Here is a 14,035-nt window from a genome sequence, read left to right on the forward strand (position 1 = left end):
AAAAAAAAAAGAAAAAAAGAAAAAACAACACCACAAAATCAACAAGATGATAACTGTCACTTCTCAGTTGATGGTCTCAATTCCTCAATCAAAAGATACTGACTAGCAGAATGAATTAGAAAACAGAACCTGACACATAACCTCAGCATTGATACTACCTTAAGTTAAAGGCTAGAAGAAGATATTTCAAGCAAATGGAACCAGGCAAGAAACAAGCATCATTGTCCTAACAAAATAAACTTTAAACCGAAACTGACCAGAAGAGGTAAAGCAAGCCAGGTGGTGGTGGTGCATACCTTTAATCCCATTACTTGGGAGGGGGAGGCAGGTAGATCTTTGAGTTCAAGACCAGTCTGGTCTACAGAATGAATTCCAGAACAGCCAGGCAAAAAATCCTGTCTCAAAAATACATACATACATACATACATACATACATACATACATACATACATACCAGAAGAAAAAGTAGTGGAAGAAGAAGAAAAGGAAGAAGAGGAAGATAAAGTAAAGGAAGAGGAGGAAGAAGAGGAAGAAGGGAACAGTCAAGAGGATTTCGAAATTCAAAACGTATATCCACAAAACTCAAGTGTATCCAACTTCATAAAACAAATGCCATCACATGAAAAGCCACAAATTATAAGCTGAGGATTTTGTAAACAGATGGCCAGATGTCAAAAAGGACCTCAGTTTCCCCAGGCTTCATTCCCACATGTCCTAGTCACTGTTCTATTGCTGTGAAGAGACACTATGACCACGGCAACTCCTATTAAGGAAAGCATTTAACCAGGCTGGCTCATAGGTTCAGGGTTTAGTTCATTATCATCATGGTGGGAATCTTGGTGGCACTCAGGCAGACATGGTGGTGAGAAAGTAACTGAGCCTTCTACTGGACCCAAAGGCAGCAGGAAGAAAGTGACTCTGGGCCTGGCTTGAGCATGTGAAACGGCAAAGCCCACCCCTCAGCGACAAACTTCCTCTAAGCAGGCCACACCTCCCGATCCTTATTCAGTCACACCACTCCCTAATGACCCTATGGGAGGCATTCTTAGTCAAACCACAACTCGGTGTCTTGCTCATTCTGTAGCGCTCAGCCTTTGCATCTTTCTCTGTTTACGTTAGAGGCATTTTCTTTTACTGAGTTAGCCTCAGATCACCCAAGAGCCTCAGAGTGAACACACTCGGTGTGGTCCGTCAGCAGGTTGTGTGCTGCTGAACTGCCAGAGGCCGGGGCTCCACAGGCGCCTCTGTGGCAACAGGTGCCTTAGAAGGTGCACTTGGAATGTCCAAGCCTCAGAGCTGCAGCTAAATAGTCAAGAACAATGAACATTTTTAATTTGTAATACAAATTAGGGTTCCTTGAATAGATCTGCTTCAGTTTTGAAGGAGTATATTTGGGATTGTTCTACTGAAAATTTACTTTACAACACACAGAAAGCCCAGGTTTAGAGGCCTCAGTGGATCTCAAAGAGAGAGGTGGATGTTCTCCTCCCTGCAGTGCTCCCCTTCCTATTTCTTGGTAATGCACTCTATCTGTTCTGCTTAGGAAACAAACAGCCGGGGCTGGGGAGAGGGCTCACCAGGTAAGAGCAACCGCTCCTCTTGCTGAGGATCCCAATTCCGTTCCCAGCACCCACATGGTGGCTAACAACCATCTTTAACTTCAGTTCCAGGGAGGGTCTGATGCCCTGTTCTGACTTCTGCAGGTATCGGGCATGCATGTGGTCAGAACATACATGCAGGTGTAATGCCCATACAAATAATAATAAATAAAAAAAAAAATTCCAAACCCACAAGAACAGAAAACCAACACAAACAGCAAAACTTCTAAAACCAGAAAGGAAATGAGTCTTCCTAATGTAATAACGATAGTGTGACGCATCCAAAGCTAATAACACATGCTCTAAAGAAAACTTCATTCTCAGGAAAATCGGGAAGAAAAGAACATGCCTGTGTCACTAGGACTGTTAATGATTTACTAGTCAAGGCGCTGCTTGGTGCAATAAAACATGAGACAAACAAGCCAGAGCAAGACATAACTCTCAAAGCCAAACTAACACTGCTTCAAGTTCCCAGGGAAACCAGATGGAAACTCCAAAAATTGGTTACTGTTCAGTAGCCTGATGATATAGGATAAATACATAAACCTGGTAGTTTCTGCCTGTATTATTAACCAAGAATATAAGAAGACTATAATAGTACTCTATGAGATGTGAGCAAATCACTCAGGTTGACGTAGAAGCCTGGGAGCAGAGTAAAACTTTAAAACGCTAAAATAGAAAGGATCCATATCATTGAGCATTAAAAGGGCCCCGATTTAATTTATAGATTTGATATAATTCTCAAAGAATTTCAGTTTCTTGTTATAATTTCAAAACCATTAGATCAGCCGGGGTTGGTAGCACACGCCTTTAATCCCAGCACTTGGGAGGCAGAGGCTGGCGGATTTCTGAGTTCGAGGCTAGCCTGGTCTACAGAGTTAGTTCCAGGACAGCCAGAAACCCTGTCTCGAAAAACCAAAAACAAACAAACAAACAAAACAACAACAACAAAAAAAACATTAGGTCTTATTTGAAAGGAAATAGGAATGAAAAGGGTTTTTCTGTTTTTGTTTTTGTTTTTTGTTTTTTGTTTTTTTTTTCGAGACAGGGTTTCTCTGTGTAGCCCTGGCTGTCCTGATTCTGGCTTTGTAGACCAGGCTGGCCTCGAACTCACACAGATGCTCCTGTCTCTGCTGCTCTGCCTTCCGAGTGCTGGGTTTAAACGCCTGTGGTGGCACCACACCAGATCTGAGTCTGTAGTGTTTAAAGTAGTTGTTGCTGGTTAACAATAATAACTGAAACAAAAACTTTAAAATTCCCCATCAAAGGGCATTATGTACGCTGGCTGGTTTTTGTCAACTTGACACAAACTGACGACGTGATCTGGGAACCCAGAACCCAGGCTGAGGAATTGCCTCGGTCAGATTATCCCCCAAGCACCTCTGTGAGGCACTGTCTTGGTTAACATCAACTTAGGAGGACACAGCCCACTGTGGGTGTGGCCGTGTCCGGGCAGGCGGTCATGGGTTATATAAGAAAGGCAATCGATAAGAAAGAGCAAGCTGGTAAGCAGCATGTCTCTGTGGTCTCTGCTGCATTTCCTGCCTGACACTCCTCATGATGGTGGGTAAGCTGTAAACTGAGTTGCTTTGGGTAAGTGTTTCATCACAGCTACAATAAATCGAACTAGGGTGACTGTCTTAGCAGTCACTGTTCTATTGCTGTGAAGGGACACCATGACCATGGCAACTCCTATAAAAGCAAACATTTCATCAGGGCTGGCTTACAGTTTCAAAGGTTTAGTCCGTTATCATCATGGTGGGAAGCATGGCAGCATGCAGACGGACATGGTGCTGGAGGAGCTGAGAGTTCTACATCTTGATCTGAAGGCACCCAGAAGGAGATTGTCCAGCCAGAAGGAGGCTCTGATCCCACACTGGTCAGACACACTTGAGCACATGCATGAGACCTCAAAGCCCCGCCTCCACAGGGACACACTTCCTCTAACAAGGCTACACCTCCTCCAATAAGGCCGCACCTCCTAATAGTACCACTCCCCATGGGCCAAGCATATTCAAACCAGCACAGTGATAGATAAGAATTTAGCCGGCAAGAAGTCAAGCAGTCAGCAAAAAGAAAAACAGTTTTCAGTGGCTTTCACTGAAAGGGTGTCTTTTATTTGGAGGTGGTGGTGGTGGTGGTGGTGGTGGTGGTGGTGGTGGTGGTGGTGGTGTGTGTGTGTGTGTGTAATTCCAACTCACACATTCATCCCAGGACATGGCAGGAGACCCAAGCATGAGGGTCAAAACAAGCACTAAGGGACATACCACATCTGAATGGAGAGGTACTTGATGTACAATGATGAGAGAAAGTACTCCTGCACAGAATGATGGGACTCATGCTGTCACCGCCAAAGTAGCCAAGAAACTGAGACTAGGTAAGCCATAGGCCCGAGGGCAAACCTGATGCCGCCATTCTACTGAAGGAACAGCAACAAAAGGCTCCTGACGACTTTGCTGCATAGATCAGTTCTTTGTTCAACCCACATCAGAGAAGATTCTTTTTGCAATAGATGGGAATTAGCACAGAGACCCATAACTGGACAATATACAAGGAGTGAGAGACTTGGGGTAACTCAGTTCTAAAGGGAATGTGTTTATCAAGACCCTCCCCTCAAGGCTCAGAAATCTGTTTGGAAGAAACGACAGAAAGATTGTGAGAGTCGGGATGGTAGATGACTCCGAGGAAACATGACCGGCTGATACACACAGGAACTAACTGTGACCGTGGCAGCAGACACAAGACCTGCACATACTCAAACCTGACAGGATCCCAGAACTGAGAGGGGAAAGGAGCGACAGGGTCCCACGACGAACCAAGAAGCTGCCAGCAATTGTTACTTGCTGGCAAATGAAAGCGGGTGTAGCAACCACCACACTCCAGGGCAGGCCCGGGGCTCAGGAGTGGTTGGTTTGATTTTGTTCTGTTTTGTCTTGTTGGTCTGTCTGTCTGTCTGTTTGTCTGTCTGTCTGACTGTTTGTTTGGTTTTGTTGTTGTTGGGTGGATAGGGAGGAGGAGAGGATCTAGGAGGAGTCGGAAGATGGGGAAACCATGACCAAAATATATGATTAAAAAAAAAAGCTTTACATACAAAAAAATAATTTAAAAATCAAGCCTACACTGGTCCAAATATTGAAGCAAGGAAAACTTTAAAAAGGACAATGACGAATGACAAATAAATTGGACAAAAAGCATAACATTGAGAAAATGTTGTACTCCATGAGCCAGTGAAATACCCAGAGCCACCAAAGTGACGTGGAAGGACACATTCAGAAGACTTGTGCTTTTCTTGTAATGAAGCTCACCTTGTTCAAACCCTGCTACTGGCACAGACAGGCAGGGAGAGCGATACCTCAGGACTGAGACTACAGACGTGAACCCTCACTGATCCCATCCATGTCTGACAGATATACACAGCAGTTCAATGGGGGATAGGAAAAGCCTTTTTAAAAATGGTACCCAAGAAAGGCACGGAAAAGGGTGCAGAAGCCACCTTATGGGATTAGAAGTGAAGTTGCTCTGCGGTCGGACAACAAAGAGAAGGACAGAGATTAGAAAGCAGCTCAGCACAGGGACCCTGGCAGGGCAGTGCTCCTGGCTCTGGGTGAGGGGCCTCAATGGAGTTTAGATTGAGCTTTGGGCTGTCAGACCCTGACTCAGTTCCATACTCCTGAGATATAGACCCACAGAAGATGATGTCACAGTGTGCAGCTCATCTGTGTGAATGCTTCAATGATCTCAGAGGACTCCGTGGGTCAGGAGAGACAACGAGAGAGAGAGAGAGAGAGAGAGAGAGAGAGAGAGAGAGAGAGACAGAAAGACAGACAGACAGACAGAGACAGAGAAACAGAGAGACAGAAGCAGAGACAGACAGAGAGACATAAACAGAGACAGACACAGAGATAGACAGAGACAGAGAGATAGACAGAGAGACAAGTCAAAGAGAGAGACAAAGAGAGAGAAGAGAAGAGGAGAGAGAGAGAAAAAAAAGAGAGAAGAGAGGACAGAGAGACAGAAACAGAGACAGACACAGACAGACACAGACAGACAGAAACAAAGACAGACACAGAGAGACCAAGTCAGAGAGAGAGGCAGACAGAGAGACAGAAAGAGACCAATTCAAAGAAAGAGACAGAGAGAGAGACACACACAGAGAGAGAACAGAACTTGTCCTTGCAGAGGGACATGTGGAGAAGGACAGAGAGAAGGTATTACAACAGACTTTCAGTGCAGGGAAAGTGAACGGGAGGCGAGGCAGCCCCTCCCCGCCCCCCAGTAACCTTTGGAGCTAAGTCTTTAGAAAGTATGGGAGAGCAAAGGTGAGTCACGTCCTAACGCGTCCATGCCCACGGGCAGAAATCCCAGACAGCCATGGGAAGTAGGGCCTTTGATCCAAGAAAGAATAAGGTTAGGTTGGGACGTTTATCAGAGAGATAGGGAGACTAGCCCATTCCTGTGAGATAGGAGAGGGAGACAAATCCTAGACAAAGAACGGCCAGTGGAGAAGAGGCTGGTACAGAGTGTACAGTGCTGGAACCGAATGGAAGTTCAAGATCTTGAACACCTGCAGAGAGTGCTAAGAGATGGCAGGGCAGCCTGGTGGCTTGCACCTTTACTCCCAGCTCTCAGGAGGCAGAAGCAGGAAGAGCTCTTGCAAACTCAGGCCAGCCTGATCTACGCAATGAGGTCCAGGTCAGCCAAGGCTACATAGTGAGACCCTGGAGAGGAGAAGGAGATGGAGTGGGAGGAAGAGAAACAGGGAGGGAGAGAGGGAGGGAGAGAGGAGGGAGAGAGAGAGAGAGAGAGAGAGAGAGAGAGAGAGAGAGAGAGAGAGAGAGCCAAAGAGAAACCAGAATGATGGATGAATTCCTTAAGGCAGCATGAGACAAAAAGAGAGGCAGTTGGTTGGTACAAAAAGCCAGGGAAGAATCAGAAATGTGTCCACAAGCTGCAGTCTGGGCACAATAAATGAGGGAGACACAGTTGCCTGGGCAGCCGGAACCAGTCAGAATAAGAGGTTGATTGAACTAATAGCACACTCCTTAGGGGCTTTGCACTGCTCATTCGTCCTGCTCCCTCCCCCAGACTCAAGAAGGCCGGACTGTCTGGCCTTGGCTTGTTATGGGGTGCCCTTTAAGAGCCTGCCTGCTCAGAGGCTCCCGGGGATCATGTCCAAAAGAAGGGTTACCACGAAGTCTGCATTTTACTTTTCTCCAGGGCCTCTGCTGCCCTGTGTCCTTACCATCCCAGCCACAAGCCAACCTCTGAGTCAGGAGTATTTGGGAGGTAAAATTCATCGGCTCAGCTAATGGGCCCTCCGTCAGCGACTACGAGTGAAGCTGACACTGTGCGGGGGATCCCACCCCAGGAAGACAGTGCTAGACTGGCTTGGTACATCAGTTCTTGTAATTTTAGCACTCAGGATACTGAGGGAGTGGGGATTACAGGTTCAAGTCTAGTCTAACTTACACTGAGAATTCCAAAAAACAAAACAAAACAAAACAAAAAAAAACCCCAAACCTCTGAGATGTACAGAGCAAGAGAGAGACTGTGTCTCAAGAAATGGACAAATCAGTAAAATGAACGGAAGGTTACAAGTATACATATAGGTGCCAAAGAGGATATTGCATTTATGAGGGGGGAAAATGAAAAAAAGAAATCATTGGAAATTATAAGTGTTAGGAAAGATGAATCAAGCATCACAAAAACCTGAAAAATAATACAACACTTAAACCAATCATGTAGTTTAGTAGTCTCATTGTGCTTGGAGGAAGAGCCCTCCTGAGGACAAGGGCCAAGGAAAGACAAAAGAATGAATTTCTTTCTGACCCCGTCAGAAGAAGGCAATTGCATGGAAGGGACAGTAGTGCCACTTGTGAGTGTCCACACCCCACCCCCTGTCCCTGTATGGGAGATTATTACAAACTACCTAGCCCGAACCTGGAGAAGGCTGCTTCCCTTTTGCTCCTCTGCCCCAATGGGACCAGGGTCAGATTTACGGGAAAAAAAAAATTATTTGGAGCTTTTTTGGAGCATGTGAGGGATGGTAGGATTGTCCCCTAGGGACAAGTGGCCTGTTGACTCATTCAGCTGCTGTCCTACTGAGTGTGGGCATCAGACACCCATGGAGACAGAGCCCTGTTAAAGGGCTGACTGCTTTGATGTTACCTACAGATTGCCAAACTCAAACGCATTAAATAAAACATTGGGGAAAATAATAAGAAATGAAAATGATCTGGCAAACTGTTCTTTTCCCACAGAGCTGCCACTGCAGAGTGAAGCTTTGTTACACTAGGCTCCATAGCACGTTGGGGGTGCCTATGTGGCATCATACAGGGTCACAGCCACCAGCTTCCAAGAGGACAACAAGCAGAAGACAGAGCAAACAGAGAGTATTGCGTGGCCCAGAGTCACTTGCAAGATGTGAATGGACTGTTATCTAACCACTTTAATGGTGTCCTCCAAGTTGCAGGAAATTGCACAGGAAAAAAAATTATGATCATTATTAAAAAACATGGCACACCTTTAAAAACAAACCCAGAACCCAAAAAACCTAGAAGTACATCACTTGCCAAAAGGGACCTGAAAAGAAAGATGTTCAACCTCTTTATAATCAATAGAAAAAATTGCAAATCAAAGCTGTAACACAGTACTGCCCCGCGTTTGTTAGGATGGAGGCTAGCTCCAAGTCAGCATATGAAAGACATTGGCAATGGTGTGGGGAAATGGAGGTCCTTGTGACCTGCTGGTGCAGTGTGAAATGGTACAGCCAGTATCTTAAAAATAAATGGCACTGTAGTTCTCAAGCAATGAATAATAGATTTACTATATTATCTGCTTCTAGGTCTAAGTAGAAACAACTGAGATTGGAGTCTTGAAGAGATGTTGCCACAGCCTTGAATACAGTAGCTTTGTTCAGCAGAGCCAAAAGGTGGACGGAATTCATGTCATCACCAGATTGAACGAGTGGGCTGAGGATTTGCAAGGGTGGAGCCCTTGCCTCAATTGTACAGGGCCCTAGGGAACACCCTTAGCACTACCAGGGACACTAATGATCCCTTTGAAGAATTGACTAACAAAATGGTGAAGCTAACCCTAGAAGGAAGTCAATCCTACAATCTTACAACGCACTACCGCAGAGTGTAAATAAAACAAAAACCAGGGGAAAACTCTATTCAATGACCAAAGTGGGGAAGTTGAACTTAGAGAACCAACTTTGTCCAACAAGAAGATTGGTAAATGTATTGGCTAACATTTACACAGGCTTTTGCTGTTTACAAAATGATTTCAAAATCATGACTTCACGTAGAGATGTCTGTGGTGTGGGCAGGGCAGGGTTTACCCCCAGAAGGACAGAACAAGGAATGAGGCACACTGAAGGGTTCTGAGGTGTGCCTGGGTTAGTGAAGGCACATAGAGGCTGGACTTCTCCCCCAACCCCACTTATCTGATTAATCTGTACTTTAAATGGATAGTCACAAATATCATGGAAGAAGATTTGTTTGGAAATGGTTTAAGTATTGTAAACAAAGCGTTCCTCCCCCTTAGCCCTGGCATGGAGGTGACCTCCAGAGGTCATTTAGATAGCAAACCCCAAGTCATGTATCCTAACAGAACTAAGTTGCTATCAATGAGAGCTGGCCTTTGTGCTTCTTGGCCTCAGTCAACAGATGGGAGAGGTCAGATGGCTTGTGACTCTGCCTGGATATGGGTGAAAGCTGGCATGGCTGTCAGGACAAGTACATCCTGTACCCCTGTCCAGTATCTAACAGGTAACTGCCGTCTCTGATTTAGTGCCTAGCTCTACGGGCATGCGTACTGCCACAACACCCGTGGGTTACACTCCAACCCCCTCAGAGAGACTGAGAGTTAGTTTGTGCTCCCATGGGTTTCGATTTGCGTCTTTGCCTCATGTTTCTCTGCGTGCTCTGGGAGTGCAGGAGGTATATGGGGTGGGTGGGGGGAGCAGGTTCTAGAGAGCAGGGTATTTTTCCCAGCCTCCTCCAAACAGACCACGTGGGAGGTCCCATGTGCAAAAGAGGCCTCACTGACACCCCAGGACCAGAACCAACATCTGGAGTGGCTCTGAGTCTGAGTACTGGTCATGGCAGCCCTGTCACTCCCGCTGACGTCATCCCTTCTCTATTTCTGTTCCCATCCACCTTGGGATAAGCCAGCTAAGAAAGTCCATTCACCTCGAAGATGAAGACCCTTTGACTATTTCTCCCAGAAGTACTGAAGACTGTTGAGCTGGAGGGCAGTTACAAGGGGGGAGATGCTGCCTGCCCTTTCCTGCTAATTACAGTCAGCACGGGGACTCACAGAGACCAAAGGTCTTCTCTCTACTCCCTTCTACCTCCTGCACAGACAGAAAGACAGACAGACAGACAGACAGACAGACAGACAGACAGACAGACAGACACACACACACACACACACACACATGCACGGAAGGGAGAGAGGGAGGGGGAGGGGAGAGAGAGACACTAAGAGAGGCTAAAACTCAACACCCACTCAGGATTTTTAAATTCTTGGTTAATCAGAAGAAATAGATAAGGACTTCATGAGTTCTGCGTGCATGGTCTTTTTCTAGAAATCTCTATACACAGACAAGCTTCTCATTAAAGTAAAAATCCAGGTTTTATCACTAGTACCACACAGAAAGACCTGGAGCCTGGGATGGTACAGGGACACTGAAAGCAGAAGGGTTAAGGAGGCATGGTGGCTAAGGTCATGGCCTTCAGCATGAACCAGGATGTCCTCGGGGTCATGGTCACCTCGGTGTGATGCCACAGAGGCCAGCATAGCAGCTCAGGGCCTCTTCTGGTGTGACTCCAGGTGAGGTAAGAGGAAATAGCTGCCTTATTGATTGAAATAAGCCCACAATCACACTGGCTTGAGTTCCAGTTTATACCACGTGTGTGCTCTGTGACTGACTCCCAAGCTAATGGTGGGTCTCCTCAGTACTGAAATCCTCTAGAGGAAAGTAGAATAGGCTGCAGCTTCAAAAAATCCCACAGAGAGGGGGCCAGGAAACAAGAATTTACAATATGATATTAGCCTTATGAACATGACAAGAATGTTGCATTTCTAGGTGCAACACTCCCTAGAATTATAGCATCCAGGGCTGGGGGAGATGGTTCAGTGGTTAAGAGTACTGGCTGCTCTCCTAGGGGACCTGGGTTTGATTCCCAGTGTGTCCACATAGCAGATCACAAACATCTGCAATTCCACTTCCAGGGAATTCAATGCTCTCTTCTGTCTCAGTGGACATCAGACACACACGTGGTGCACAGACAACATGCAGGCAAGACAACCACACCAATAAAAATAAATCTCAAAAACTAAGCAAAGAAGTATGGTATACAGACCATTCGATAGAGTACATCAACCCAAGACTGTTCTCTGTCATGGATATTGTTCATTTTACTCATGATGGTCATGAAAAAGGAAACAGTAAGAAAAAATTAAGCTATATAAGAAAAGGAAGAGATAAAAATCTACTGTACATAAAAAAATATGACTTTTTAATCTAGAAATTCTAAAGGGATCTATTGCAACCCTTAAGAGAATTCAATACAGTGCTCAGATAAAATAGCTAAAAACCAAATAGATCTCCAGGAGAAAAATGAGAAAATATGAGATCCATAATGGGAAGGGCTCAGGGGGAGGGTCTAGGAAGACAAATATTTTACTGTGGTGACAAACGTAACGCTTCAAATGAGTCAGGGAAAGATCAACCTTTTCTAGATTAATTCATTGAAATAATCGCATGTGAACTATAAACCTATTGTTAAGTCATAAAAGTTTGCTAAAATACCTTCTTAATTCTAAAGGCTGAAAAAAAGTCTGCTTAAATAAGCTTATCAGAGCAAGACCAAGGGCAGAAAACAAGTTCGCCTGTGTCGAGTCAATCGAAGGATGATGCTACAAGTCAAACAAGTGACACAGAATATGACTCTGGACTAAAGGATTAGCTCCACGTATAAGCAACAGGCTCCTTTGAATGAGGAAAAAGGCTCAGTACAAGATGAGCTAAGGCTGGGCACAAAGCCACATACTTGTGGTGCCAGCATTTAGGGGGCAGAGGCTGGGAGGTCAGGAGTTCAAGGCTAACCCTAGCTACATAGCAGCCTGGGTTACATAGGACCCTGTTTCAAAAAACTGAACAAGCAAAAAAGATGAGCTCAGGATATAAATCGGCAACTTAAGAAAGAGGAACACATTATAGAACTATAGAAAAAGAATACTCAGCCGGACCTAGAGAGATGGTTTAGAGGGTAAGAGCATTTACAGCTATTGCAGGGGACCAGAGTTTAACTCCTAGCACCCATGTGGCAGTTCACAACCACTGGGAAATCAAGTTCCAGGACACTCAATGCTTCTGATCATATGGACACTGGGATCAGACACATACCCACAAAGTTAAATATTTTTAAAAGGATGCCCTTCAGTTTATAATCAAGGAAACTGAATTCTACCTTCATTGCTATTCTGTTCACAACAGCTAGGAAGTGATAATGGCTTAGGTTTCTACCAACTGATGAGTAGAAGACATGGTATATATAATATACACAGTGAGCTATTCCCCAGCTGTAAAGAAAAATGAATCCTGCAGATAAGTAGATGTAGCTAGAAGTAATCATTCTGAAAGAGGTAAAGACAAAGGCCACAATTTGTCCCTCATATGTAAATGCTAGCTTTGAATATTTAGATGCATGTGTTTAAGTTGGGGTGCCTATAGAAGACAAAAAATTAGTAAGCGGGTGTGGAGGAGGGATTTCAAGGAAGGGGGGTTAGAACACGGTGGTATGAAGGGAAAGGGAGAATAGTGAAGGAAGGGTTAAATGGGGTACAAGCTGGGAAGGCAGGATGGAGGAGGGGGTATGGGGAAGGATAATCGACTCTAAAGACCTTTGGACAAGTCACATGGAGACATATGCAGTGAAAGCTTCCGAAAATATGTGTGTGTTGTCAAGGAGTTTAAATGGAGCTACCCTATAACGGGAGAAGAGGAACAACAAGCCACAGACACAGCCTATGTATGTATGTTGTAAGACACGGAGGAATCGAGCTAGTGCTGACCAGGAAATGTCATTCCTACTGCCTAGCTTTAGTGGTGCTGAAAGGTTCTACACATGCAACCAAGGGGAGAAAAGGCATCCCCAGCCCTGCCCTGCCCTGCAAGTGAACCCGCTCTTCAAGCCAGTAAAGATTAGTCTGGCAGAGAATGCACCCGCTGCAGGAGTGGCAGGGATGCTACAAGAGCGAGCAACAACTTTCTAATTGGATTAAAGGTCCACCTCCCACACGCCCGCCATGACAGGTATGCTCGCACATACACAGACGCTGAATAGACGCTTGTAACAAAAACTTTAAAAATAAACACTTAAATCTTAAAGCGGTTAAAATAAATGGGACGGGGTTCTGTGCGGATGGGGAAGATCTCTAAGTCATGCGTGGTGGAGAATCGCATGGCAGTTGGGTTGGTTTGTACGTGAACACAGACATGGATGCAAAGACTGTGGTCTGGCATACACACACCTTGCCAGTTGCTTTGGTGGGAGACAGGGACTAGGAGAAGCAGTTAGCTGTATTTGCACTGCATTTTACTGAGCATTCAATCAATCATGAGTCGCTTGACAGTTTAAACAGTCACCACCTACAAAACCAGTCTAATTGGCTTTGCAGTGGTCGACTGTGTTTATTTCCCAGTCGTTTAGCATCAGGCTGATTGCCTTTAGACGAGTCGGTGACATCTGTGTAGAACCATTTGCTTCTGCTGTTACGGGGCAAAAGCAGCCTCATGACTTTGTGTTCCAGTACTTTATTGATTAAAAAAAAATAGCTGATGAATCAGATTTGACCCGTGAGCTATAACTTGGTGATCTCAGTTTAGATTGCGTTCATTATGTAACTAAAGCATTTTTAAGCAAGTACTTTTGTGTATTTAAAAAAAAAAAAGTCTATTAACGAACAGGGTAGCCACAGCTTCAGAGGCCTTACTCGAAATACTTTAGACTCTGGCCATGTCGTTAGAGACCAAGGATTCCTCAGTGTAGATAATTCAGCCACTTTTCATCTGTGTGGCAGACCTTTGCCTTCCCAGCAGCAATGAAAAACAGCCATGTATGTGCAAGGGACAATGCCACACCTGAAGCACAGAGGGGAGGTTTGGTGGCCTTGAAGGCATCTCTTAAGATAGCTCCTGGATGTGGAGGAGCCTTAAAGCCATGTCTCTGGCCTGTGCCTCGGGCTGTTGTATGGGGCAGAGTCTGGACCTTGGGTGCTGAATATAACAGGAATGACTCCGACAAACAGAGTATAAAGCAGACCACTGTACATGGATATACTGTGTACTGAGACATTGCTAATGAGAATGTGAGGCCTTGTGACCGTCCTGCTGCTATCTATGTCCCTGGGGGCTGCCAGCACTA

The 14,035-nt window shown here is 45.2% G+C and overlaps 1 protein-coding gene across 2 annotated transcripts in view; it reads right to left on the minus strand.

Annotated features, from left to right (window-relative positions):
• Nucleotides 1-14,035, minus strand: part of Nr1i2 (nuclear receptor subfamily 1 group I member 2) — a 40,062-nt gene that overhangs the window by 25,330 nt on the left and 697 nt on the right. The window lies entirely within an intron of this gene.

This window comes from Mus pahari, chromosome 12, assembly GCF_900095145.1.
Source record: "Mus pahari chromosome 12, PAHARI_EIJ_v1.1, whole genome shotgun sequence".
Taxonomy (NCBI): domain Eukaryota; kingdom Metazoa; phylum Chordata; class Mammalia; order Rodentia; family Muridae; genus Mus; species Mus pahari.